The sequence below is a fragment of the Rattus norvegicus genome, chromosome 6, assembly GCF_021556685.1.
Source record: "Rattus norvegicus strain SHRSP/BbbUtx chromosome 6, alternate assembly SHRSP_T2T, whole genome shotgun sequence".
NCBI lineage: Eukaryota > Metazoa > Chordata > Mammalia > Rodentia > Muridae > Rattus > Rattus norvegicus.
Window position 1 is genome coordinate 27,753,952 of NC_141539.1, and position 23,108 is coordinate 27,777,059.

Below are 23,108 nucleotides of genomic sequence, written 5' to 3' on the forward strand. Positions count from 1 at the left end.
GAGACAGCATAATGAAGAAACAAGGAGACATCTATTGAGGCCCTAGAATAATGAGGATTTCTGTATATTTTGCCTTATTTGAAGTCCTAAAACTCCATTAAGTAGGTCCGTGCCCATATTGATGGTGAGATGCTAGGATTGTGAGAGGTGACTGGGCAGGGTGCTATTCCAAGTCTGTCTATCTGCAAACCATTTTCTTTCGTCCACGTTAGATGGAGAATAAGGGGACGATAGGAGAGCCGATTTAAAGGTATACAATACATTTTCCTACTTTGGGGATCTGGAGAAGTGTCCGTGAGGGAAGTGTGAGATTTCTGGAACTAAGATGAGAGTGGTAAGCAGAGAGGTTTCTGCTGAAGGGGCTGGAGAGACAGTTCAGTCAGTAAAATGTTCACTGAGCAAGGAGACCTGAGCTCACATGAAAAAAACCACAGCAGCATCTTGCTGTGATCTCAGTGACAGGAAGGCAGAGGAAACAGGGTTTCTGGTGCTTGCTGGCTATCTACCCAGCTGAATCTGTGAGCGCCAGGTTCAGTGAGAGACCCTGCCTCAAAAATAAGGGGGGGGTAAATATTAACAAAGATATCCCATATTGACTTCACCCCCCCCCCCATCCCTCATACCCTACATGCATACGCACATGAACTTTTTAAAGGGCTGGGAGTAAAATGCAAGGTCACAAGGACATCTGCTAAACTTTGTGAACTCTAGGCTTGTGTTTTAATGGTTTTGATGAACTTTGAAGGATTTTCTAGTTCCTTAATTGAAGCTAATGGAAATGTTGAGTCATAAGGAAGGCAATATGTTCTCAAGAGAAGAGGAGGGGCAGGAAAATGCTAGACAAGATCTGCTCCATGTATTGGTAGAATGGCTATCAGGGATCAAATAAAGAACAAAGAAAAAGTTGAGAGTTGGGTTGTGATCGAAGGAGATAAGAAAGGGGCGATGGTGGTGGGAAGAGTACCCAAGTGGTTGGGTTTTATATGACATTTAAGACAAAGCTTTAAGATGTTGCTGCAGACTTGGACACAATGTGCGAGAGAAAGTGAGAAAGCAAGGAATCTATCAAGACAGTGACGCTCCTGTCACCCAGAGCTCTTTGGACAACTCTTGGCTAACTGGAGCTCAGAGGGATGAGCAAAGGAGAAAAAAGGGAGAGAACCGATGTTCACTTGGGACCAAGGGATCTTGTTCTATTTAACTCTTCAAGTGAAAAATGGGGTGAACCATGGCTGGATATTCAAGGTCGGGGTTCTAAACGTGATTTGTGTATTAGGACCAGAGGTAAGATAGAAACACATCATATCCAGATTTCTGCGATTCAGTAAGGTCACTGAAGGACAAGATAAGAAAAGGTGGAGGGGCCAAGGGTCTGTTGTTTGTTTTCGTCAACTTGACACAAATCTAGGTATATGTAAAGAGGAACTCTTAATTGAGACAACGCCTTCATGAGATTGTCCTGTAGGCATCTCTCTAGGTCTTTTTCTTGATTAATGAATAGTGCAGGAGGTCTGGTTCACTGTGGGTAGAGCCACCCTGGGCAGGCGGTCCTGTGTTGTATAACAAAGCAGATGGAGTAAGGCAGTAAGCAGCGCTCCTCCAAGCTTCTGCTCCAGTTTTTGCCTTCAGGTTCCTGCCCTGCTTCAGTTTCTGTCTGAATTCCCTCAGTGATGGATAATTACGTGGAAGTTTAAGAAGAAATAAACCCTTTCCTCCCCGTGTTACTTTTGGTCAGTGTTTTATTTCAGCAATAAAAGCTAACTAGACCAGAGGCCACTCTAACTTTTGTGCTAAGAATTGCCTGAGCTGTCTCAAGAGTCATCTCAATTTTTATCTTATTGTACTCCACATCCAATTTATCAATAAGTCTCTTTTACAGTGATTACTTTGATTCCTGCCACCACAATCCAACACTTGGATTATTTCAGGAGTTTATAACTGCTTCAACATTGACTCTCTCTCTCTCCCATTCTCAGCACAAAAGCCAGTGTTCCTTCTAAAAAACGTTTTTATTGATTCCTTGTGAATTTCACATCCCCAGATCCTCTTATAGCTGCTCTTCAGTCTTGCAACCTCCCCCCAAAATAAACACACACACACACACTCACACACACATGCACACGCGCGTGCACACACACAAGCATAGAATAATCTCATCGTGGAAGCTGTAGTATGTCGGTGTATCCCACAGGATATCCCTGGGTCTATACATCTTCACTTGCAAATGTTCATTGCAATGAGTTGTTGGTCTGCCTTGAGGTCTCTGGCTTCTGTAACATCATCAATATTGGATCCTCATCAGGACTTCTTCCTGTTATCCTGTTGTTGCCGTGTGTCATGGAGATCCTGGAGCTTTGGAACAGCAGGGCAGACTCTTTCATGCACTCCAACAGTTTACAGATTATATTATGTCCTGGAGTGGGTCAACTCAGAGCCCTGGATCTGGGCCTGGGTCCTAGATGAGCTGGTTAGCCCACCAGCTCTCCCTCATCCACACCACCAGGGGGATCTCTCCAACACTTCTCCAGCTAGGCCACCCAATGCCATCATTGGCAGGAGGCAGGGTCAACCCTCCTGCTCTCAAGCCCTTCAGGTCTGCTCACCTGCATCATTCACAGGCAGCTCCACTGTGCAGCTCAGTCAAAGTGCCAGGCTAATTCTCCCAAGTGCTGCAGCCTGTGAGGGGCTGGCCCAGCTCTCCTGCTCTCACATCCTTTTGGGGCTGGCTCCACTGTGCTACCCAGGTGAGGTGCAAGGCCCAGTCTTCTGAATGCTGCAACAGGTGAGAGGCAGGGACAGCTCATCTGCTCTCATGACTGCAAATGGTGAGAGGTCACAGTGGGAGGGCATCACCCCCACACCTGTGCCACCTCACAGCAGAAGAATGGCCCTTAGGGCTGTCTCACTTGTGTTCCTGCCACTAGAGCTAGCTCTCCAGGCAAGGTACAGGGCCCAGTCTCCCAAATGCTTCAGCCTGCTAGGTCAGTTTTCAGACTGGTGGTCCACAGGTCTCTGTCTGTTTTCCTCCTTCCTTGCTCTGTTGTGTGGTGGTAGGTGGGGCTCTCTGTGTCCCGTCTATGCCATGGGGCTGAGGGCAGGTCTGTGGGCATCATTCCCTGCCTACACAGTGTGGTATGGTGAAAGGCCCATCTTTCTCCTCCCGTGCTGCACTGCCTGGAATTGATTTGATTTTCATATGTCCTAGGCATAAAACAGCCTTGGCCACCAAACCATGCATCAAACTAGGATGAACAAAGGACTGGCATCTGTCTGCTCTGTCTCTGGATGATACAAGAACAACACCAACAATAAGGTATCTCTTTTCCCATTGCCAGGGGAGCAGGGGGTATGTTGTTGTAAAAATATAAAAATAAAAGAGTATTGTTGTCTATTACCCCTCTGGGTCGCACCTCAGTGCCCCAAGATATCTGCTAGATACCTTGGCGGAAACACATCCCAGCCACACGCTTTCCTACACTCAAACCCTCACATAAAAGAACACACAACACAATAATCTTTGACCCAATCGGTAAGATATAATTGCCCACTTAAACATACAAAGCCCGGCACCATCCATCCCTTAGGAACATTGATAACAACCTGTAAATACACAGAGCAGAATCTTAATGTCACCTGCCATGGCTTCTCCCCTCTCTTCGTCTCCTGTCTCTGTTCCAGTCTCCTCCTCTTCCTTCAAACTTCTCTCCCGCCCATCCTTCCTTCTCCTCCAATGACAGGCCTCCATCTATCCTGTACCTGCCCTTCACCTGTACTTTACAAATTCAATGGAGAGGCTCTGGTGAAGTCACCAGAGTCCTGAGTATGTAACAGGGCAGCTGTCCTTGGGGCAGTGGAATTAGCATCAAAATACAGATAACAACAACAACACAACAGGGGTATGTGTTTCTTTTAATGGGTAGGATCATGTCACTATTGGTAAACTTTCCAGTGATTTCTTTTGTCATTGAGTGGGAAACAAACAAACAGAAAAGAAATTCTTTGCTGCAGTGGTTTTTACACAGAGGTTATATTTTGGTTAGTCTGAGATATTTGATTGTTTGCTTATTGTTTGTTTATAAATATTAGTAGCATTATCTCACTCTTAAAGTGTTCTGGATTATATGATAAAGTATGTCACCTGTATTAGATTTGTGGTCTGGCCCCTCGGCTGTCTCTGTATTTTCTTATTATGTCACTGTACTTTGTCCATTTCATTTCCGGATAGTTTTATGTCAACTTGGCCAAGTCATCTGAAAGGAGAGAAACTCAATTAAGAAAATACCTCCACCATACAGGGCTATTGGTAAGCCTGTAGGGCATTTTATTAATTAATGATTGATGGGGGAGGCCTCATTCCACTGTGGGTAGTTATCTCTTTGCCAGTGATTCTGGATTCTATAAGAAAGCAGGCTGAGCAAGCCATGAGGAGCAAGCCAGTAAAAAGTACCCCTCCATGTCAGCTGCATCATCTCCTGCCTCCCAGTTCCCATCCTGCTTGAGTTCCTGTCCTGACTTCCTTTAATGATGGACTACTACAGTTGAAGTGTAAGTCAAATTAACCCTTTTCTCCCCACCTTGCATTTGGTCATGGTATTTTACATAGCAATAGTAACCCTAAGACAGGAGTCAAACTGGATTGTACTTCAGGACCTTGTAACTGATATTCTGCTCAGATAGTGCTTGCTTTAGGATATCTGCACAGCTTGTCCCTATGTTCCTCCAAATATCTGCTCAAATGCAGTAATTGTTGGTTCTTTGGTCTATGGATACCTTCCACGTTTTAGGTTCTGGAAGCCAGTTTTGTTATCTGGAGAGATGCAGCTGGGTTGTCCTAACAGAAACACACAGGATGGCGTAAGAAGAAAGAGAGAGGCTATTCTGTTTCTGGTGATGATCTCATCTCCAGCAGAGCATGTTTGGTTCCAACATGCCACAGGTGGTGACAACATAGGGCTGTTAACTCTGGGTACCTTAAAGACTCCTATAGCTAGGGCGTGGTGGCAGGAAATAGAGGAGCAGGATAGAGGTGAATGTGGATTCTAGAAGCCTTTGCTGGCCAAGCAGATCTTGACATGCAAAGGGCTACCTCAGGTCCTTGTAGGAGCAGGTGGGTTGTGAAACAGATCATCCCAGTGGGTAGGCTTCTTCATGGGATATCCTCGATAGCGTGGATTGTCAACTTGACACAGCCTAGAGCCATCTGAGTGGAAAGTCTCCATTGAGAAACCACCTATGTCAGATTGTTCTGTGGGAAAGTCTGTGGTATTGTTTTCATTGTTAACGGATGTGGGAGGGACCAGCACACTGAGGGCAGTGTCATTCCCTGGGCAGGTGTCCTGGACTGTATAAGAAAGTTAGTTATGCATGAACCTGAGAGTGGGCCAGCAAGCAGCATTCCTCTGTGGTTTCTGCTTGGCTATAAGTTTTCTGTTTGGAGATGATTGTGCATGGAAGGAAAAGCAGTCTTGCCTTCAGGCTCCTGCCTTGAGTCTCTGTTCCAACTTCCCTCAGTGATGGACTGCCAACCTGGAAGTAAAAGATGAAATAATCTCTTTTCCCCCCAAGTTGCTTTTTTGTCAGATTAATTTTATCACAATAGAGAGAAAGCTACAATAGGGGTTGTGGGCTGAATTACAGTTTTCCTCACATTTACATGCTCAAGTGATAACCCTTGGTACTTTGGAATGCGACTGTGTCCAGAGACTTTGGGGTTTCTAAAGGTCATTAGATTTGTCACTAGCTTAACATAACTGGTGTCTTTGGAGAAAATTCAGATCAGAGTGGAGAGACGTCTGTGCAGACACAGGGAGAGAATTTTTGTGTTGACTCCGTCACAGGGTGATCAGGTAGCTCATTAAATACTATTCTGGGTGTGTCTATGAGTGAGGTTAGCATTCAAATCATCAGGCTAAGGAAAGATCATGGCCATTCTGCATATGGGTGAGCCTCATCCAATCTACTGAGCAGAACAAAGGACAGGCTGAAGGAGAATCCACTCTCTGCCTATATTTTGCCTGGTTTATGAGTTGTGTACTTTTGGAGACAGACTCAGATTGGAATATACACAGATCATGATTCTCCAGTCTTCAAATACAGACTGGAACTCTAGTGTCAGTATTCCTGAGTCTCTAGCTTGCTGACAGAATTTTAGGAATTCCTGTCCTATATAACCTCCTGAACCAGCATTGTAGTATCAATCAGTCAACCAACCAACTAACCAATCAATAATCCATCCATATTGGTTGGATAATAATCCAATCATATCGGTTCTGTTTTTCTGTAGAGTTAGAAGTTAGTAATACCATGACTATTTACCAGTCAAAGGGGAGAGCTTCAGGGAAAAAAAAATCAGTCCTGCTGACCCCTGCTAGCTCTCTAGTACTATAAGAAAGCACCCATGTCAGATTGACCTGTGGGAAAGCCTGTGCATATTGTTTTAATTGTTAACTGATGTGAGAGAGACCAGTCCACTGAGGGCAGTGTCATTCCCTGGGCATGGCTTTGTACCCTCAGTCTATGGTACTTTGCTATACAGCCCTAGAGAACTCATTCAGGCAGAGAGGGCTTCTTCGTAGTACCTGACCCTGGGTACCGTACCTCTCCTTCCTTCTTCACTTTGGGGCTGTAACCATCGTAAAGCAGTAACTACTGTACTGCCATTTTTTGTTCAAAATATCCAGGGTGGCTTAACTTTTCTGACTAAACCCTAAGTGATACAGTATTTGTTATTAAGAATGTCAGCACACAATGTTAGATAAATGCGGGCCAGATTCCAGAACTTTCAAAATAGATATCACCATGAGAAGCTAGCTCAATTACTCTCTGTTTGCTTGTCTAGTTAGCTGAAACCTGGACCCAATAGATTCATTATTAATTCAGAGAGCTCAATGTTCCATAACTTCCCTGTTATCATGAAAAAGAAGAAATCCGAAGACTAAGAGAAAAGGTTGGATGGATTTTTTTTCATCATGACTCTCCCTCATTCCTGTAGGAAGACAGGGTATTCAGAGACACATTGATGGGAGAAACACAGCCATCATCCCAAGATCCACGGTGTCTGTCTCCTGCCAGCTGCAGGTGAAAGTGATGGCTGTCATCATTATGAAGTGCTTTGAGAGTGGCTAAACCATGTGGCAGCATTAAGTTCCTGGGACAACGTGAACTGGATCACTGAAAAGGTAGGCAGGGATAGAGTGGGAATCAGAACGCTGTACCCAGTTTGGCTATTTTATCAGTGCCTTTAGGACTGCCAGATGTGCAGCCAAGTGAACTAGAAATGTGATCACAAACATTGGGAGCTGAGCAAAGGACAATGATGCTGTCAATTGCTAATGTGGTAGAGAATGGTATACTTTCACTGTGATCCCAGACACAAGCCAGTCAGAGACTGGATGCCTCTTAAGATGGAGTCTCCTTGAGGAAGAGAGTCTGTTTGGGCATGGGGTTTCCTGTGCTCACAGATAAGCACCGGGAAAGCCAGGAATGTTAAATGTCCAGGGCTGTCTTTTCAAAAAAAAGCTGCATGACCTGTGCTCTGACCAGAAGGCTGGGAGCAGATGTGATTAATAGTTTTGTGACCTTTGCACTATTTGTGTGGCCAAGATGGATGTCCCTGAGACCCTTACTGTGAACTTGACCATTTATAGAACCTATCTTTGTGAAAGATGTCCCATGTGCTTTCCAAAGAATTTCGATGTAGTCATGTCTTAAGCTTTATTTTGCACATGTGATTGAGTTGTTTATCATTGGGGAATTTTTTTTTTATCAAATTGTGCTGTGTTTAAATATGGCCAAGTCAAACTACTCAGGGTCACACTCCTGAAGTCGTTGAAGTGAACTACTGTCTTGTTTCCGTTGCATTGCTACTGTGTTGGCTGTGGTGGTTGCAGAGACCTCTGGACATATATGTTCATGTATGTATGGGTTCAACTCTGTGTGTGTGTGTGTGTGTGTGTGTGTGTGTGTGTGTGTGTGTGTGTGTGTGTTGACAGACATCAGTTTTGGGTATTATATCTCAGGAGCAGTCCACTTTGTGGTTTTGAGAGGTTCCCTGGGACCTGAGGTTTGCCACTTAGGCAGGCCTGTCTGGCCAGTGGATTCTGGGGAGATTTCATTTTTTGCTTCCCTAAAGCTAAGATTATATGTGTATCCTACTACACCTGGCCTTTTACACGAAGAGTGGGGTTTTACATGCATACTCGTCTTTATGATTATGTAGCAAGCACTTCACCAACTGAGCCATTTCCTTAGCCCCAGTACAATAACACAGATGTACAAAGTAAATATCCCTCTAAGACTCCCCCAGGGGATGTGCAACTACAGATCCGCACAACAGCAAGCAGAAGGAGAGATGACAATAACCTCGGGAACTCTACTGAAAGAATGAAATTAGTGCTGATTCCTGGGCACCTCAAATGCCTATTTGCTCTCCCAGAGTTGGGGTGGAAGGGAGCTGGATGAGAAGTGGAGTTTCAGCCTGGATCCATATCACAGAAAGTCTTTGTATTTGTTTCAGGTTGGTTTCAGTGTTTCTGAACTCATGCCTGGAATAGGTCAACTAGTTACTGGGACTGGTCTCATCTTAGTATCCTGGTCTGTATCCTGAGAACTATTAGGATAGGAAATCTAACCAGAAAGCCTCACAGGAATTTTTTTCTACCAATAATAAATCACAGCAATGCCACACATCTGAATGAACTATATTAGCACCACCATCAAAGACTCGAAAGATGAAAGGATAGTGATTCTTCACTCGATTCTCCTGCTGGCCTAGCCAGAAGGCATCTGGATCTTGAACAGTGCATTAAAAAATACTTCATCATTTGTGACTCCAAGAACAGCAACGGTAAAATGGGAATAGTGTTCAGGGAGACTGGAATCACCTGCCATCCAACTGGCTGTTTGGGACAATTTCTATTTTATTGTGGTATGCAGCTGTGTGTGTCCCAAGGCTGTCAGTATGTTTTAGATCTAGCAGAGGCTGTGAATGGAAGGTACGTCCAATTCTCATGGTCATGTACTCAGCCTTATTTAGGGCTCAGTAGTACATCAGGGGCTGTCTCAAGGAAGAATAGTTATTTGAAGAGGAGAACAGGGCTCTGCTTGGGGTCAGCGTGTAGATCACTACTGTTTCCCAGATACGCTGTCAGTGTCATTATCTGACACAGACACATGGACATGACTGGATCTTCTAAATTACAAGGCCCAAGTGGTTGAGCAGCTTTCACTAAGTGGACTAATTGCAGTCTTGTCTTACTTCCAGTGTTTACATCTGACATCCTTCAGGGCTTCTGGGTCAATGAGTCAGAATAAGACACTTATGTGTGGCATGGTATAGCATTGCCTTACAGTGTCATTTCTCTAGGTCAGTTCTGCAAGATACACTATCAACCAAGAAAGACCTTCTTTCATTCACTTATATATAGTTCTTACTTCTGACTCTTTTGGAATAAAAGGCTTTAGTGCCTTTATGGACATTGGATAAAACCTGACTTTATATATCTTTATTGCTGGTCAAAAAACATTAGATGGAGCTTGAGGAGTCTTGTGGAAGAGTTGGAGGAAGGACTGAGGGACTTGAAGAGGATAGGAACCGTACAGAAAGATCAAAGGAGCCAACTAACCTGGACCCCTGGGGGCCCTCAAAGAGTGAGCATGGGCTGGATCTAGGACCCCTGCACATAAATAGCAGAAGTGTAGCTTGGTCTTCATTCGGATACCCCAACAACTGAAGTGGGGGCTGTTCCTGAATCTGTTGCCTGCTTGTAGATTTGTTCCCCTCTTTGGGCCAGCTGTCTTGTCTTACCTCAGTGGGAGAGGATGACCTAGTCCTGCAGTGACTTGATGTGCTGGGGTGGGTGTGGGACATGGACACAGGGCCCAGGGGACTCACCCTCCTCAGAGGAGAAGGGGAAAGGGAATGGGGGGGATTTGTGTGAGGGGATCCTGGGAGGAGAAGGGGTTTATATTGGGAAGTAAAGAGAATAATTTAAAAATATTGCTAGGCAAATAATATGTGTCCCATCTGATAATTTTATACATTGCACATATGCATAATGTCTATTTTCTCCCTTACCCTCTCATTTTTCTTTCTTATCCCTACCAAACCCTGTCACTTCCCATTTCTTATCATTTCTTTTCCTAGATTCATGCCTTTGGCTAAGTCTGTGATCCATTTAGTTTAAGTAGGGTCATCCATGTGACCACTGGACTAAAACTATCCCTTGGGGAGCCCTGCAGACTAATCAGTAGCTTGTGGCCTTTTCTGAATGTATGTTATCAGCACTCATTTCTGATAGGCAATCTGGAAGATATCGAATCTCTGATGGCAAAGTCCAATCCTACTATCCCCCTGAGATTGGTCCCATGTCCCATCAGGTGACTTCAAGAAAATTCTGAGAGCATTCTTGGTTTTTGTTTCTAGTGGAAAGAAGTGTTGATGTATGAGGAATGTGGTGGTTAATGGCCAACTTGAGGACCCAGCTACCCTCTTCTTTCGTGGTTCTGCAATTGAGAGTCTGGTGTTTACATTCCAAGTCTGGGGTCCGTGTTTCCATGACTATCCCTACTTGCCATTCTCAACAGAGGTTTGCCAAAGCCCGGAGCACAGAAAATCTTGGTTGAGCAATTAAATTTAAAGGTCCATTTTATTAGTAGCCTTGTTAATGGCACAGTAGAAACCCACATTGTCCCAGCCCATTTAATTCCCAGTTTTCTCACAGACAAAACAAAGGCTGTAGATAGGGAGGGCAGGACAGAGAAGGAGAAGAAGGCTGGGAACTGACTCGGAGGGACTCTGAACACACGCTTAGCTGTTCAGATGCTCTTTCTGATAACAGACCATAATTGGATGCTTTCATGGGGTATATCAATGAAGGGGGAAGTCCATCAGAGCTGGGTGTTGAGAATCCATTATTGTAAGGGAGTGAGTAAATAAGGGTGCAGCCACACTACATCAGTGAGGCCACATTGAAGCTTTCAGTAGCGTCTGCACCCTTCTCTTACCACAGAATCCGTTGTTAACGTTTGATATTCTAGGCTGCGAATGTGGCTCAGTTGGTGGAGAATGACTAGATGACTCAGCCTTGTGCTGAGGGGATGCTGGACAAATTCATCTGTTTTTGTTTTTTGGGTTTTGTTGTTGTGTTTTTTGTTTTGTCTTGTTTTTTGTTTTTTTTGTTTTGGTGAGTCACTCAGTTCCTTAAAGAGGGAGTGGGTTTTATTATTATTCCACGGAAACCATCCTCTGCCCCAGGAATCCTTTCCACATTCAACTAAATGCTGTAGGACAGACTCGCCATCTCCCAGTCTCATTTTCCTGTTGCCTGTAACTTTTAAAAGCACGCCCCGCCTTTGCCCAGGAGTGCGGAGTGAGCTCTGGTACCTCCTGGCTTAGCTACTCCTGGCTTCTCTTTTGTTCCTACTCACTTGGCCAAGCTGCCATCACGGCCCAGGCTTCTCCTTCTACTCACCTTTGCTCCGTGGATGAAAAACACTCAGACAGCTTTACTACTTTAGAATTTGTCTGCTAGCACACTTGCTGGGCATAGAATCTCCTGCCCTAAACCTGTCAGCTAGCCTGTACCAGCTCGCCTCCGCCAATGGCTGAGGCCGCTGGTTTTAGCTTCCCTGAGACCTTACACGATAGACGCCTGCTTCTTGTTCCAAAGCCTGGCCGTAAGGCCCCTTCTCTTTTCCTGTGTCTCCTTTGCCTCCTGGGACCAGGAAGTTCCACCTGTTCCTTCCGCCCAGCAATTGGCTTCCGGCCTCCTTTATTGACCAAATCACGAACCAATTAGGGAACCAGACTCTAGTATCAGCACCTCCCCCCACATTTTCCCATCTGTGGCTTTCTTTACTGTGTAGCATCCTTGCTGGTCTCTTCACAGTTCCTCACATGTGGAGTTCCCTTCTACCTCTGAGTCTTCTGAATTCTCTCCCATTTCCTCTTTGCTAAAACAAGTCTCAGATAAAACGCCACTCTGGCTGGGATCCAACCCAGGGAGGTGCTTTGTGCTTCTATTGTTTTTTTAAACAATGCAGTTAAAGGTCTTATAAGGCGAGTCATTTAATCCATACCTTTCATAACACAGACTCCAGAAAAGCCTGGATCATTTCTGTCTTCTCCATATTGCAAAGTCACTGCACATAGTGTTTGGGAAAAGGCACGCAAGTCTTAGAGGAATAAGTGGAGGGGTCATGAGCCGTGGGAGCGCAGTGGCAACCAAAGCACGTGGCAGAGCTCAGTCAGTGGCTGTGAACTTGAGGGGTTTCTGAGTCGTGGGCGGTTCTGAGCGTGCTAATGGCTATTGAGCTGTTTGCCGTTTTCTCCGGCTGCACTGATGTCTTTGTAGTTCAGTTTAGCCTCCTCCAATAGATTAGTGAGTCCAGGGAGGTTCTTGCCATAAGCACTGAATAGGAGGCAGAGGGAGACCTTCGGCCTTTGACCCTACTGCTGATTGAATTGTGAATAAGGATAAGAGCATAGACTCACCCCAGGGTCTCCCTCAAGGTCAAATGCCTTGGCGTAATAGCTCAGTTGGTAGAATGCTTGTTTGCATGTAGAAAGCCCTGGGTTTGGGCACCAGTCCTGTATAAACATGCATGGTGGGAAATACCTATAAAGCTAATACTTCAGAGATGAAGGCAGAGAATCAAAGTTGAAGGCTATCCTTGGCTACATGACAAACTCAAGGACAGCATAGAACATATTTAGACATGCTGTCTAAAAACAAACAAACAAACAAACAAACAAACAAACAAAAAACCAAAATAAAAGAGTATACGATTCAGTTTAGCTACATTGCAAGGCCCCACCACCGGAAGCTGTGCCGTCTCTTACCAGCCTTTGTGTCTGGGGCTCCACCTACCTCAGTCCAGCAGCCTTTTCTCTCCTTGTCTACCCACAAGTCTCTATGCACCTTTCCAGTCTCTGAGCAACTGCTGACCCTTTGGTGACCGTTCCGGATACCGCCTTCTTTCTCACTGAAATTGATGACTCAGTTCCTCTGTCTGTTCATATCTGAGCCCACCGTGAACTTCAGACATTGTTCCAAGCAGAACCAGTTGGGGATTTGCCTACAGAGGACTTAGTTGCTTTTAGAAATGCTCTCCTGTGCAAAAACAGATAAGACAAAGACAGCAGTGGTCTCTAGAGTAGGAGAACACCCTCTTGGAGAGTGAATGAGAACAAGGGAAGGATCCTTGCCCCCCAATTCCTATTCTGGGGAGGGCTGGTGTTTTCCAGGTGTTTAATCAGTGCCCTATTACACCTTGTAGGGGAAGAGACAGGCAGGTCACAGTAACACATCAGGCTAGGACTTAAGCAGCAGACCTTGGAGCTGGGCTACCTGGATTAGAATCTCGGTGCTTCTACTTGCTAATTCTGGAGCCACAGGCAAATTACTTGCTATGCTCTGGATGTGGTTCTAGTGCCTCCCAAGGGTCCCATGTCCATTTTGGTTAATAGCTGGGTTCCTAAGGAAAGTGGCGTGGAACCTTTAAGAGGTGGAGCCAAATAAGAGGCTCTTAGGTCAGTTGGGGACACACTCTTCAAAAGGTTTGTGGGATACCGGATCTCTGATTCCCGCCAGAGAGTTAACTCCTTATTCCAATGCACCCATTCACCATGACACTCTGCCATCCACTGGCCACATCAGAGGCCAACCAGTCAGATCATCCAGCTGAACCTGGGATATTCAAGCTCCAAAATCATAGATCTCTGTCTCTGTCTCTCTCTGTCTACCCACCCCCCACTCCCTGACCCCCACAGCCTGGGTCAGGTATTATGTTATAGTGACACAGAGATGATACATTGCTTCATCTCTCTGTGCCTCAGTTTACCCAAAATGGGGGATAAGAAGAGTACTGGGTTTATAGAGCCGCCACGAGGACTGATAGTCACGATAAGTCACGTAAGTAAAAGGCTGGTGTTTGTTTCTTACGATTGGTTGGAGTAAGTGGTTAATTAAACTTACCTTACTGCCTTTCCACAATTAATTCTCCAAGCACTGGAGACCCAGTGTTGAGCAAATCAAGTGCCATCTTATTTTTACGGAGCGAACAGCCCCCAAGAAAAGCACCCAATCAAGCAATTACAGCATAGGGCGTGTGGGAAACTGCTCTGTTTTGTTGTTGGCATTGTTTTTTTGTTATTTGAAACATCATGAATCTCCTTGGGCCTTGCAAGCTCAGACAACTTGGGTGCCTCTCTCAGGGACAAACCAGAAACAGTGTCTCCATACTGTCCCACCACAAAATCCGTCAGCCACTTGCAACAGTCTCTCTCCTGTCACAGATCCTGCCTCTGCATAGGATCCCTCCTTTCAGAAATAGACCCAAGTCCCAAGTCAGTTCAAATTACTGTTCCACATTTCTGGCCACTTGGTCACAACACTCTTGGAAAAGCCTGTGTCTGTTTTATTTCTCCATATTCTATTTCTGATTTTCTCCTCAGCTCTCTATAACCCATACCTCCACAGCAACCATGTTTGGGGAGGGCATCAATGATATCCATCGTGCTGGACAGTTTTCTGTCAACTTGACATAAGCTAAAGTCATCTGAGTGGAAGAAGGAACCTCAGTTGAGAAAATGCTCCCATGAAACAGGGCTGTGGACATTTTCTTAATTAGTGATTGACGGAGGAGGGCCCCGCCCATTGTGGGTGGAGCCACCCCTGAGCTGGTGGTCCTGGGTTCTATAAGAAAACAGCTGAGCAAGCCGTGAGGACCAAGCCAGTAAGCAGCAGCTCTCTGTGGCCTCTGCATCAGCTCCTGCCTCCAGCATCCTGCCCTACTTGAGTTCCTGCCTTGACTTCCTTCAGTGTGGGACTGCAGTGTGGAAGTAGAAGCCAATAAACCCTTTCACCCCCAAGTTGCTTGTTACCACCAATGCTTATCCCTTGACAGTGGTTACTCATAATGACTCTTATCTGAGTCAACGTTCAATAACACTCGCTTCTCAAAACTGAATTGCTTTGGCGCTCAGAATCCACATTCCTTCCCCCCCCCGCCCCCCGTTACCTTTTTGGTCAAGTCTTCTTAGTCTTCCTTATGGTTCTTAACCAACTTACATGATGAAATTTGGAGTTTCCTAGGACTTAGTGTCAAGACCTATTTTCTTCGTACTTCCCAAGACATCTCAGATCTCTGAATGGCATGATTTAATTTGCCATTTTTCTTAATCCCGATATTCGTATCTCAAGTTTCCTCATGTCTTTTCTCCAAACTCGTAGGCATATTTGTTCACTCAGTAAATGAGCTCAACAGTCTTTAATCATAACCATACTTCAAATATGAAGTGGTTACTCATGATGACTCAGTGTAGTAGAAGAATAATGCTGAGTTGCTGTATACAGTCTCCTGCTCTGGGACAAGCTGCTTGTCATGAAAATACACAGGCTTTCTTTTTGGACCAATCTGCATGGTAAAGAGTTGAGGTCTGCAGTGACAAGCCCAGTGACTGCCATATCTCAGCAGTGGAAGCATCATTTCCAGCCATGCTCATGATAGTGTCAGCCCCAGACAACACCTTGATGGTAACATCATGAAAAACCTGACTGAGGGTTAATGGGATGACACTTGTAATTCCAGTGCTGGAGAAGGGGAGGTGGGAGCATCCCTAGTGTGCTCCAGGCCAGTGAGAGAGACTGTTTCAAAAGAGGTGGATGGTGTTCCTAAGGCTAACATCTGAGGTTTTCTTCTCACCCCCATGGACATATGCCCACACGTTCACCTACCCACACATGTACACACACACACACACACACACACACACACACACACACACACACACACACACACACAAAGTTAAAAGTGAATTGAAGCTACTCCTCTATCCTCCCTCCCTGAAAAAATGGTCGTAGAAACACATGAAAATCCTACAGATGGCGTTAGGGCTCAGTCTCCATCTTCCCAGGAGTGGAGAAAGATTGATGTTGTTCACAGCTTCTCGATCTAACTTTGAATCTTAATTAGAGACTGGGTTGTCTGGTCTCTGGTTTTCTGGGTATGGGAGGCAGTTGACAGGGTGCCAGATTTCTGCTTCCGTGTCTACGGTTATGGTGTTGAGGGACGGTTCTCATAAAGGACCCATTTTCTTTCTCTAGGGAACTTTCAGGATGACCAATTTGGAACCTGATCCCTAAGTCCTTTCAATGAACTTCAAAAGACCTAATTCTCTGAATTAATTCCCTCCTGGCTTGAGGTTTTAAAGATGTTTCTATTTCCTTGGAATGAACAGTTGGACTTGGGGAACTGGAGGAGGGGAGTTGTCTGGGAAGGACTAGCTGGCTCAGCACGAAGGAGGCAATACCACGTGACATTTACCTTGGCGTGTGCGCCAGGCCTTTGATAGGACCTGCGTTAAGGCTGATGTGGCTGGAGTGCTGATTCACACTAACAAGCCTTTCAAGGAGAGAATTTACGAAACCAAAATGCTAGGTTAATAATTTATAGTGTGGAATGCACTGCCAAGGTGACTAAATGCAGGTGCCAGCTCGACCAGCACTTCTCTAAGGGTCCTCCACTCACACGAGAACTCGTTTCAACCATATTCAGTGAGTGGGCTTCAGGAAACGAAGGAAGAGCTACATCAGGAAGGGACTAGTCCCAGGACCGGACTAACGAAGGGCTCTGGCTTCTCAACTTTCCTACATCGTGCTTGGATGGACTCTCTAAAATACTGTCTCTGACTTCCCAAGTTCTATGATTCTGAGCAAACCAGCTTCCTTTCTAATCTAAACATGGAAGGGCTGGAGGCTAGGGGAGAAAGTGTCAGCTGCAGATCTCACTTCTGTAGGTGTCCTGCCAATGAGAGGCTCGTCTTGCAGGGTTTACATTTTGCATAGGACTTTGCCCTGATTTGCAGCTGACTCTCACGGTCTTTAAAAAGGTGCGTAGCACTGGAGTGAAGGTTAGATCTGAGCAGGCTTGAGTTTGATGACTAAGACGATTTTCTGCCTCTTAGAGAAGGGGTGGTGGGGAGGCATCTTAACATACTATTTTGCTTTTTGACATTAAAAATGATCAGTGGAGAACTTGGGTTGGCTGGTGTAACTGAAGAAGGCACAGTGGAAACACAACTTTGGGTGGTTCCAGGGGAGCAAGGGGACAGACCTCTCTATCCCTCTTTTTTCCTTCCATAACCAAATATATGTCAGGGAAAGAACCTAACAAGACCTATAGAGTGGAGAAAGGGAGGCGGCAAAATCCTTTGTATCCAGTTCTGGGGAGCTTGTAAGGGTTGTGACCTTCTTGTTAGCATTCTGGGATCTTTGTAAAACCTACTCTTTATACCTGTTCGAGTGAGTGAGCCATGCTTTGCTTTGAGAGTTTAGGGGAAGAGCCTGAGCTCCAGGTATGAACCAAAGCAAACTAAAGCAAGGAGGAGAAGAGAAAAAGGTGACAATGCTCCAAATATCAGAATTCTGTGAAAGGGCAGGTTTGGATTCAACAATGACCAGGAAAGAGAGGTTTCTTATCCTTCACCAGCTACAACTGAGGGAGTGGGGGAGGGTACTGACTGCTTGTAAGGGGAAGGGTCCAGTGTGGTCTGCTTTTATTTAAATCCAGAAGGTTAGAGAAATGAGGTGGGGTGGCGAGGGCTCTGGAGAATGATTCCCTGCAACCGAAAGTTGTAAGCTGGGTTAAGGGAGGAAGAGGAGTCTGCCTGGAGCTGGAGACTGTGATGTGAGCTTTAGGTCCCGTACACAGAGCAAGGGTGTTAATGTCTTCATATTCAGTTTGTCCTCTGGGAAGGTGTCAATAAGGCCTTCCGGTGGTGGATGCTGGGGCTTTCTGCTGCTCTAGATCTAGACCTTCCCTCCCGCCTTGTGTGATGGGACCGGCCAGTGTGATTTCTCAATCTTAAGGGCATCTGTATACTTTCTTCTCACAAACACAGCTTGAGGTCGTGCCAACTCATGCCTCTCTGTCTCTCCATGAAAGCAGGGTGCCTCACTCTCTTCGCTCATCACCCTTAGAGGATTCGTAATGGAGAGCAGTAAAATTTCAACCCAGTAAAGGCTTCAATCGCAATATTTTAAACACGTGATGAAAACCGCTTCCTTTTAAGAAGAGAGCATTGGGCTGGAGAGATGGCTCAGCCGTTAAAGGCTAGGCTCACAACCAAAAATATAAGAAGAGAGCATATTTTTTATCCAATTGGGATGAAAAAAAGACCCTTAAACTCTGTCACTGGGTTACCAGGGACACCCCCTGAGAGTGTGCATGGATATTTGAAGTTGGTTATAGACAAAGAAAGGCTGAGCGGGGAAGGAGGAGCAGGTCTCTCTAGAAGTTTCTATATGGCTGCCAGATGCCTGAGAGGGCGGAAGGCATAACTCGTGAGAACTTTGACACCAGTTGGATAAGGCTTTTAAGTGCCTCATTCAGAGCCAGGAAGTTTTAATCGGTAGAAAGCATATTGTGCAGGGCAGGGAGAAAAAGAAAAAGGGAAAAGAAAGAGTTTTGGACTAATGTTTTTCTCAGTGTCATGAACAGCAAAATTTATAATAAATAAAGCACAGAGAATATAGCAGCCTTTTTCACAACAGTCAAGATGTGGAAGGGGCCCAGGTGCCCATCAACAAATCAGCCCAATGTGACGTATAGAGCAAGACACAATTTACCATAGAAAACTAGGAGAATAATTGTATTGCTTGTTGCAATACAGGTGAACCGGGAGGGCATTGTGATAAGGGAAAAGAAACAGCCACAAAGGAAGACAAATGCTGTATGACGCCATTTAGTAGGTACCTGGAGCAGTCAGTTTCATAGAAGCAGAAAGTTGAATGGTGGTTGCCAGGGGCTGGAAGGAGGGAGGAATGGGGACTGTTATTTTTTTATGGGTGTTCCCCTCCCCATCCTCCCCCCATTACCGCCCTCCCCAAGGGGACTGTTATTTAAATAAAGACTGGGGAGTTTCAGTTTTTAAAAAATAGAAGGTTCTAGGGATGGATTACTATGTTTGCAGAGCAACACAAATGCATTTACTGGCATTGGACTGTTGTTGTTATTACTATTATTATTATTATTATTATTATTATTATTATTATTATTATTTGCTTTTCACTTTACATCTCCCTCACTGCTCCCCTTCCAGCCACCCCTGCCACAACCCTTTCGCCCTTCTCCGAGTGAGTTGGGGCCCAACTGATTATCCCTCACCATAGCACATCAACTCTCTGCAAGGCTAGGTGCAGCCTCTCCCACTAAGGCCAGACAAGGCAGCCCAGCTGAAAGAACATATCCTACTTACAGGAAACAGCTTTTGGAATAGTCCCTGCTTCAGTTGTTTGGGACCCATATGAGACCATGCTGCATGTCTGCTACATATGTGTGGGGAGGCCCATGTATGTTCTTTGGTTGGTTCTTGGGACTCTGAGAGTGCCAAGGGTCCAGGTTAGCTGACTCTGTTGATCTTCCTGTGGGGTTCCTATCCCCTTAGAGACTGCAATCCTTCCTGCCATTCTTCCATATGAGCCCAAGCTCCATCCACTGTTTGGCTGTGGGTGTCTGCGTCTGTCTGAGTCAGCTGCTGGGTGGAGCCTCTCAGAGGACAGCCATGCTAGACTCCTGTCTGCAAGCCTAACAGAGTATCATTAACAGTGTCAGGGATTGGTGCTTGCTCATGGGATGGGTCTCAGGTTGGGCTGGTTATTGGTTGGCCATTCCTTCAGTCTTTCCTCCACCCCCTGGGCCTGCATTTCTTATAGACAGGCTAAATTTTGAGTGGAAAGTTTTGTGGTTGGGGTCCCTATCACTCCACTGGGGTTCAGCGGTCTCTTCAGTGAACTGTATTTTAGTGTAGTTATATTTTTTTATCTTTGAGAATTTCATGTGTACTGTATTTACATCATTCCATGCTTCCTGTTCCCCCTGAATCCTTCCCAGCCCCTCTCAAGTTCACAGTCTCTCCCATAATTGCTAGTGTTGCACGCACATTCACATACATGTATACATAATCTATGGAGCCCATTTAGCGTTGCCCCTATGCACGTGTGTTTAGTGCTGACCATTTGCCATGGGTTAACTTACCAGGGCACTAGTTCCTAGAGAAGACCATCAGATTTTTCCTCTCTCAGTTGCTACTGATTTTTTATAGCTCTTTATCTGGGTGAGACCTGGTAAAATATCACCTATGTACATTGGCATGTCAACTGTTGTGGTGCATTATACAGGCCAACTGTCCTCTTGTTGAGATTTCATGGATGTAGCATCCCTATCCTATCTAAAAAACACTATCTAGCAGCTGGCATCCTAGACCTCCATCTCTTACAATCTTTTTATCCCTTCTTCAACAATGTTTCCCAAGTCGTGGGTGTAGGGGTTGCAGTCTAGATGTACTAGTTGGGACAGGGCACCCTGTGGTCACTTATAACTGTGCATTTAAAAGCAGTTCAAATGACAGATATTATGTCATTTCTATCTTAACAGATTTGAAAAGCAGTGAGAAAGATAACTGTGTTATCTGCAGAGTTTATGCTTTGTGTGTGTTGTTCATGTGTGCTATGCACGTGTGCTCGGATATAAGTGGGTAAACAAGCACAGGCCAGAGCAGGACATTGGATGTCTCCTTTCGTACCATCTTGCAACAAAACAGGGTCTCTCACTGAGCTGGAAGCTCACCGTTTTGTCCAGGCTGGCTGGCCAGGGAGCTCTCAGGGTCCATTGTTTCCTTCCTTAAAAGCTGACGTTTCAGACCCATGGCAGCCGTACTTGGATGTTTACATTAGTGCTGTGGGATTGGACTTAGGTCCTCAGGTTCATAAATAAGGCACTCTTACTCACAGAGTCGTCACTCCAGCCTGAAAAAAAAACCCTATATTTCTTTAATTATAATTTTAACCTGTGTTCCACGAAAGAACATATGGGGAAGATACTCTACTGTGTGGATCAGCTAGAGAATCCTCAACACAGTACTTTAAAAAAATTCACAATTCACAATTCATGTGTGATTGAACTTAGGGCTATTTTTCCCCCTAGCAATCATGCAATACCCATTAGAATTGGACTTCTGTAAAATATGAGTGTAGACAGCACTGTTTCACGCGATTCTACCATCTATATAGGAGATATGTCTGCAAAGCAATGAATGTCTTTCTTTATGAACCTCAGAAGCTCATTGCTTGTAGATATTCTTAGTGAACCTTGGATTAACCATGAAAAATCAATTTGTTATGCTTTGATACCGAGACCATGGATTTAAAAATCTCTAAATGATCTGATCCGACAACTTGAAAACTAGTTGCGTGGGTTTTTCGGAAGACGAAAGAGGTACCAATCACTCATTGTCACCAGGCGATGCTACCTACATGTGACCTGGATGCCTGAACTCATGTGACTTGTTTAAAGAAAAGGCAACCTAGTGACAGCAATTGTAATCACATAATTGGTCTTTTCTTTTCTTTTCCTTTCCTTTCTTTTCTTCCTTCCTTTCTATCTTCCTTTTCCTTCCTTCCTCCCTTCCCTCCCTCCCTCTCTCCCTCCTTCCCCTTTCTTTCCTTCTTTCCTTCCTTTCTATGTGTCATCAGGTTTCCCGCCACCCTGTCTGAGATAAGGGAACACATCAGCTCTGCTTAGGGCTTATGGAAGGAACCCTCTTACCCTCAGCCATATTTCATGCTCATGTTTTCTCTCCATCTCCATGTATGAGTAGCTGCAGAAAAAAGGTTCTTTCACAATGTGCTCCATACCCACAAATCAGTATTCAGGCAGATCATTTCTATTCTCTGGAAATAAGAAGCTTAGATTAGACCATAAAAATTTCTGCTAGCCAGGCCTGGCAACATGGGTTGGATCTCTGAGACCTACATGATAGAAGGAGAGAATGAATCCCTTCTTGGACATCCCAGTAAGTGCTATGGTATGCATACACTTGCATATAGTACACTCGTGCACACACACACACACACACACACACACACACACTCTACACATATATACACACACACAAACACACTCTACACATATATACACACATATACACACAAACACACACATACATATGCATACACATACATAAACATACAAATACAAGCATACATGTATACACATATAAATATACACACATAAACATAAACACACAAATATACACATGCATACACACAAACACACACATTTATAGACACATGTACACAAACACACATACAAACACTCACGAATACACAGATACACACACATACACACAGAAACATACACACATATATACACACATACACATATACACACACTGAACTTTTAAAAATTTTTAAGAAGTTTCTTCTAGCCTTAAAAAAATAATTCTTTTTCAAGTAAAAGTAATTTTTTTTTGGCAGACCAAAATTTCTGTTTTCACCTTGTGAAAATTTGAAGTCTAGACATTTACTATTTTGTAAGCACTTGCCTTCACTTTATATCTCCTGCCTGCAAACATTTTGCTTTAGGCCAGCTTTCTTTTTCTTTTGTCACCGTTGTTGCCAAGTAGCTGACAGTTTGTTCTTAGAAAAGATGAATGTTTTAAAATTCTGGCTATTTGAAAGAGAAAAGAACATTTAAAAATGAAAAAAATAGCAAAGTTTCAAAAGAACCATTTGTAATTGGTAACTTTCAAAGACAGGTATTGAGAGAATTAGAATATCATTAAAAAATGTCAAACACAATGAGAAAAAGAAACAGAATCAGAAAAACAATGAATACTAATTATTCAGCTAAATATGAGAAAGAAAGGAAAATCATAGGAAAATGAAGCACAAAATAAAAGGATAGGAAACCCGCAAATATTTTAACAAGAAATAATGCACGGGGCGAACGTGCCAGTTAAAATAGGATGGTTTTGAAAATGGTACCATAAAATTCTGTCATAAATATATAAAATATGTGCCTAAAGCTTAAAGATTAAGAAGGTTAGGTAGCAGCAAAAGGACAGAAAATCATGAAACACAGAAAGAAAGATGGCAGTGATAATAAACTCAGTCAAAAGTAAGAAGCACTGTTGGTAGCAATGCTAATGTCACTACACAACATTTAGGAAGCTGACTTAGAAAAAAGCTGCACACAGTTCTAAGGCCAGAAAGTGAAGATCAATACACTTCCTGGAATTGCTAGGATAAATGCTCAGCCGGTCGGTA

The 23,108-nt window shown here is 44.4% G+C and overlaps 1 long non-coding RNA gene and 1 other non-coding gene across 5 annotated transcripts; both read right to left on the reverse strand.

Annotated features, from left to right (window-relative positions):
* Positions 1 to 1,729: 1,729 nt before the first annotated feature.
* Positions 1,730 to 15,308, reverse strand: LOC148005099 (uncharacterized). 4 transcript variants are annotated; one of them, XR_015622829.1, is made up of 6 exons: positions 15,022 to 15,295; positions 12,870 to 13,112; positions 5,371 to 5,526; positions 4,139 to 4,250; positions 2,604 to 2,773; positions 1,730 to 2,352 (listed from the first exon to the last, which is right to left on the reverse strand). It is a non-coding gene; the product is annotated as an uncharacterized LOC148005099 (long non-coding RNA). The 4 variants fall into 4 exon arrangements; XR_015622830.1 differs by having other exon boundaries at positions 1,993 to 2,352; positions 2,604 to 2,816; XR_015622828.1 differs by lacking the exons at positions 1,730 to 2,352; positions 2,604 to 2,773 and adding an exon at positions 3,520 to 3,600 and having other exon boundaries at positions 5,087 to 5,526; positions 15,022 to 15,308.
* LOC120093428 (small nucleolar RNA SNORA48) lies at positions 3,193 to 3,340 on the reverse strand. Its single transcript, XR_015623601.1, has one exon. It is a non-coding gene; the product is annotated as a small nucleolar RNA SNORA48 (small nucleolar RNA).
* Positions 15,309 to 23,108: the final 7,800 nt, after the last annotated feature.